The following is a 6,000-nucleotide window of genomic DNA, read 5'->3' as shown; positions in this document are numbered from 1 at the left end:
ATAACCAGTCATTAAAACAGAGTATTTATTCCATATTTTCTTCTGTTTCTCCTGGAGAATACAATCATGTCAGCAGCCCAATAATTCCTGCCCCTGCACAATGGGACCCTATGAGCAGGAGAGACATTGTCCCAAGGAGATGTCTCCAGTTGATGGGGAAAGCTCCTGAGGAGGGCAAGGGATACTGGGCTGGCTAGGAGGCAAGAACAAAGCTGGTTTGGAGTTGGGGGTGCTCTTCTGAGCAGGAGGTCAAAGAATTTCCCAGAACTTCCCTGCCTGCAGGTGGGGGAGGAGCCTGGAAAGAGGTGATGCAGATCAATGGTGTGCTGGTTTTAGATCTTGTTTTTTCCTATATACCCTTTGCAATGCCTCAGCTGCCACAGGGCAGGTGTGACACGAGCTGACAGCATGGAGAGAGGCATCTGAGAGCAGCCAAACCTGCGTGACGTTCACAGCCCTCCAGTATCCCTGTGCACATCCTGCTCTGCACACCTGGCTGGTTCTGCAGGCCCAGTGCAAAGGATCACAGCCCAGGAGCTTAAGAGAGCTGAGCAGAGGAAGAAGGGCAGCAGATACCTGCCCTGTCTATGAGTTACCAGCCCAGACCTCAGCAGAGGTGACCCTGAAGAGCCCTTTGCAGGTAAGGCTGATGGATCTGCCACCTGCCCTGATTTTTGGGCTGCCCAGCATGCAGGGAAAAGCTGTGCCACCCTCCTGCCTCAGGTTACTCACAATAGTCAGTGCCTGAGAGAACATTTGGGCTCTGAGCAGAGGGAACAGCAACCCAGCTGAAAATGCTGCACTAAAAATAGCCCCGTGTCTGAGTGTAAGCACTGAGGTTGGTTGGGGTTTCACATCCCTGAGGAAGCCTGAGCCCAGCAGGGACCCTTCACTCCCTTTATTGCCCACCTTCCCCCTCTCCTTCCAGAGACACCCTGGGGACTAACTAGAAAATAAATGGCTTACCACAGGACAACAATGGCTTCTGTGATCAATCTCCATGAGATGTGGTTTGGTAGCTTTGCAAGAATCAAGCCAGCTGCCAGTATGGCCCAGAATAAATGAGAGGCTGAAACAGGGCTGTGGGGATGGAGAGATGAAACTCCAGGGCCAAGGAACACACTCCAGGCCACTTTAGGAACACTGCAGAGATGGGACTGCCTGGGAGGGAGCTGGGGATGGTCACCCTGGGGAGCTGCAGTGCTGCTCTGCTTTGTGGATGCTGCAGAGGGAAGAAAATAAAGACAAGTTTAGGAAAGAGATGATGAGAGAAGCGCATCTCATGGCATTTAATTTTAGCAGAGTCAGGCTACCAAGGATGTGGGTGTTTATTCATTTGACTTGGCTAGTTTGGGTTTTCATGAAGTGTCTCCTAGAGCCACAAAAGCCAGACTCCAGATTAACCCGAGTTTGCTGCCACAGTCTTGTTACAGCACTCAGGATTGCAACTGCAGTCTGCACTACACCTCATCCATGGCTTTTTCTTCCCTGGCTTTTCACTGTCCAAAGGGAAAAGACAGATCAAGGTGGATGCTGGCAACCACAACAGCCTCTGCCTCTGTACCCACTAGCCCATACCTGAGACCCCTCCTGCCCCTCCAGTGCCTGGAGCTGGACCAGCCCCATCCATTTGCCCCTCCTGACACCCCAGCCAGCATTCCTGCAAAGCCCTCATTTCTGAGGCTTGTACAATGAAACATGAAGGAGGTGGATTAAGATTTCAGTGGCAATTCAGGTGTTTTTCACCTTTCCAGCGCCTGTCTTGGACATCTCACCCAGTGCAAAGGGGCACTTACCCAACAGTGTGCTTGCAGTTTCAGTATCTGTTGGGTCAGAGACTACTGGGATCCTAGGGATGGTGCCTCACTGTCACAAAATATTATTGCTGATGGAAAAAGAAGTTTGTTGCTCACTCAAGAAAAATAAATCCTTGACCCTTTACGAGACCTGTGCAGTAGTGGCGCCATTGACTCCTTGTGAAAGTGTGTGGGTGGGAAAATAATCTGTGCTGACTTTTCTGCTGGCTCTGTGAGCTGTGTCAGACATACACCCTCTCAATAGATGCCTGATAATACTCAGCTACTCCTCTGCTCACAGCCTGCAAGCCCCTACAGAAACACTGACTATGAGGCTGGAATTAGAGTCTCCCACTCATTATTTGAGAAGGACGTGCCTTTCACAGCCAAGTGGCCTCTATTTGCTTGGGGGGAAACATGTGCTTATCTCTTATTTATGTGATTTATTTCTTGAGATTAATGCATCAAATTGGCTTGTTCCCAAGCTCTCAGTAAAGTCTTGGTTTTTGTGGGATTGTCCTGAACCACACAAAGTTTCGCTGCCTGTTTTCTGAAACTGAGAGGAGGATTTTTATCTCGATCATAAAGCAGAAATTGGGGGTTTTTCAAATGTAAGGCAGTCAGCATTGTTTTGATCTGCAGGCAAATGATAGCCTTCTCTGAGTTCAAGGAGGGCTATTAAATCAGCCCTGTGGAGATAGAGCAAACAAAACCAGACAGAGCGAAGGAGAGAGGGGGAATGTTCCTATTCACATAGGCACGAAAGCAGGGGAGGCGAGTTAATGATCAGCTCATCTGGGGTGTTTACTTTTGCATGCCATTGGGGTAAACAGAGCCAGGTCATCCCTCCAGCTCTCTCTTGTTTATAAATATACAATAACATTTACAGCCAAGCTGGCTGGGCTGCCCTGCATCCTGGCTGGAGAAGCCCGAGGGGTCTCAGCTCCCACTCCTGCATGGGACAAGCCCTATTTCTAGGGCTCTGCTGCAAATCCACCTTCCAGCACTGTGTTTGTATCTCTTTTTTGCTGGGAAGGCACAAGCTCACCTACCAGTGCAGTCTTTTGGAGATGCCCTTCTGGAGATCCTCCAGCAACATCATTCTCACCCATCTGCTGTGGATCCTTGGAGCTGCCCCTTTGCATTGCTGGGTTCAGAGCAGCAGCAGGTCTCAGAGCCCCTGCTGGTACTTTACATACATAAATATATATTGATTTATAGATATATATACTGAGCACATACAGAGACCAATAGACTCATCTTCCATTTTGCCAACCCACCATGGTGACAGTCAGAGTGAGGATTTGAAGTCATTGGTGTTATTGACTGCATTTCATAGCTATCCTTCAAAGAAATCACATTTCATCTAAAACATAAAGTTCTTACAAACACTATGAAACTCCTGTGGGTGCTAATATTCACTGAGTCCCAGCAGAGGAAGCAGAACAGCAAATACTGGGTGATTAATTCACTGCAGCTGACGACTTAGTGCACATTTTTTGTCCTGGATTCATTGATCACCACAGAAAAAAAAGATTGATCTCCCATTTTTTTAAGTTCCTGCCCTGGCTCTCAGTGCTGACCTGTCAGCACTAAAGGTACAGTGTGCTGAGAGTTTGGAATGTGCCTCTATGAGGACATGTCACACAGGGTTTGTCTGCACGCAGATTTGCACCAGCTAAAAAACACTGATGCAACTTCCTGTACAGACAGGACTGGTGGCTTAAAGCAAAATTCTCTGTGGCTTACTTAAAACCCACTTCCAAAAAACTAAAACTGGACATATTCTGGCTTAAGACTAAGACGTAGTGGTGGTCACACAGGTTTTTCCCACCTTAAGTGTTGCATCTCTGGTTTAATCAGTGAAATTCCGTGTATGTCCTTATTTCCATATCACATGTAAAAGTATGGACTGAATTACATTGTATTTCTATTTAATAATGACTGTTAAGTAATTCTGTTGGCATATTTCTGCCAGAAATTGCATAGAAGGCAAGACATTCTGCTTCTGTAAACTGTCAGTGTAGTTATCAAGACTATTCATCCTTGTTTTTATTATTAATGCCATAATCCCATAATGATGGAAAAGAAAACTGAATAAATTGTGGAATAAATTTGCAATAAATTGGTTTACATAGGAATACATGTTTACAGAAAGTTTTTGTTCACAGCATGCACAGGTCTGACAAATGCATCTTCCCATTTGCATCTGCCCCCCAAGGGGACTTGCAGAGCCCTTAATCAAATTTAAAATAGCCAAATGAGTATCAGAAGAGGTTCTGGGTTGCTGGATGTCTCTGACCTATAGAAAGCAAGTAATCCCCCAGCTGGCAAGGATGTTTGTATGGATGTTGGCATGGTGCTGTCTCTTGTCATTGCACTGCTGGCATTTCAGGCTAACATCAAGATCAACACAAGATAAAAACTGGAAAAAGTGTAATCACCAATCATGACGCAATGAATTCGAAAATGCCAAACTTTGCACAGAACCTTATTCACAACAAGTTATTCAACCAGCTGTAATCAAGGTCATTTCAATCTGAAAGCCTTTTCTATTGAAATCCACGACAATATTCAGGCTCACCATTCAGTGCTCGTTGCCCAACAGTGAGAAAGCCACAATTGCTCTTGTGTGTCTGGATGCTCCAGGGTGGTGGGGCTGGGCCCTGTGAGGATGCACCCATCAGAGCCCTGTCACCCACCAAGGAAGCCAGCACAGCCTCTTCTTTGGGACCCAAGCGTGACTCACACATTCCCAAAACTGTCATTCCCTTCCACAGGGGTTTGCTTGGTCCCTTTCCTCCACGGTGGCTTCAGGAGGATGTGCTCCTTGCTCTGCAGCTTGAGCCCTTGGGTCCTGAGGTCACTGTGGCTTCATGGACTTCGTGCATGGTGGCACCTGAGCCCACAGCACAGGGACCAGCCCCTGGGGTTTGCACTGGGCATTGGTGCTGGGATGAGCGAGAACTGTCTCTGCTCTGCCAGAGCTTGGCTGGTCTCTGGGAAATTTGGCTGGGGCTCAAGCTTTTGTGAAGGAGGTTTGTCCATGCGGCTGCCTAATCTGGAGAGAGTGCCTGAGTTTCCAGAGGGACAGCCTGCAGCAAGTACAGGGAAGCTGCTGACAAAGGGTCATGAGTGGAGAGGGGGATGCTCTGAAATGCTTTGCTCGGCACATGGAGGACTCTGCAAGATGGTTTTGTAGTTAAAGCTCAGGCCAAGGCCCCCAGAGACTTGAGCTCAGAGCCTCCAAGCAGAGCTCTGCATCCTTGTGCTCGCATTTCCCATCCACACAATGGGACAATGACCCTCCCTCGGCGCCTGCATGCCAGCAGGACAGTCCCCATGGCAGCTGCAACACGGACACACTGCTCTGCTATGAAAGACAGACAAAGATGTAAAAAATTCTGGCTATGCTTCCCTAAAAAAATGCTGAAGTTTTGCTAGACAAGACCTAGGGGTTCTCCCTGCAGCAGCACCAGAAGTAACAGTGCAAACTGCCTGGCGCAATTTAATTCCTTTTCTGGAGTTACTAACACCTCTATTATTCCCATCTGACCGCTGCAGACATCCTGCCGCACAATTGTGTTAAATTCTGTGGCGAGAAAGATAACCGGGCCTAAAATTAAATCATCCAGCACGTTTTTAATATTAGCACAGGCAAGGAGTGAATTCCTCCCGGGTGGAATTCACCTCTTCTTGGCAAAACCAGCCCTTGGTACCTCACCACCAGCAGTGATATCTGTGAATTATTTGTCATTTTAGTTTGTGATCTCCTGGGCTGGGTAGAGCGTATTCAGTGCAGGGACCTGCCCTGCTGCCACTGCCCTTCACAGGGTGCTCAAGGAGGTCCCAAATGGGTCATTGCACTGCTTGTTCAGCTGGGGATTTATTCAATGAGGACAAGAAGGCTGTGGACACTAAATGTGTGAGCAGATACCCCCATGTGAAACCTGGTTATAACCAGAGTCTCATGGCATTTTTGCCTCTGGGAGAAAAGACAGCAAGAAAGGCAGCACTGAGCCACAGCAAGGATATCACAGCCCCCTTTGGCTGCAACAGGATGGCTGCTCTGTTTTCTTTCAAATATAGTTTTCTGCCAAAAATAACCCTCCGGGGTTTGTCACGGTGTCTTTTTCACAGCGAACTCCAAAAGCAAGCCGGGCTTGGAGGTGCTGAAAGCTCCTTTGCAGGGCCTGGCAGGCAG

The sequence above is a fragment of the Catharus ustulatus genome, chromosome 14 (genome assembly GCF_009819885.2).
Source record: "Catharus ustulatus isolate bCatUst1 chromosome 14, bCatUst1.pri.v2, whole genome shotgun sequence".
In the NCBI taxonomy this organism is placed as follows: Eukaryota; Metazoa; Chordata; class Aves; order Passeriformes; family Turdidae; genus Catharus; species Catharus ustulatus.
The sequence above is the reverse complement of the archived record's forward strand: the minus strand, read 5'-3'. Positions refer to the sequence as shown.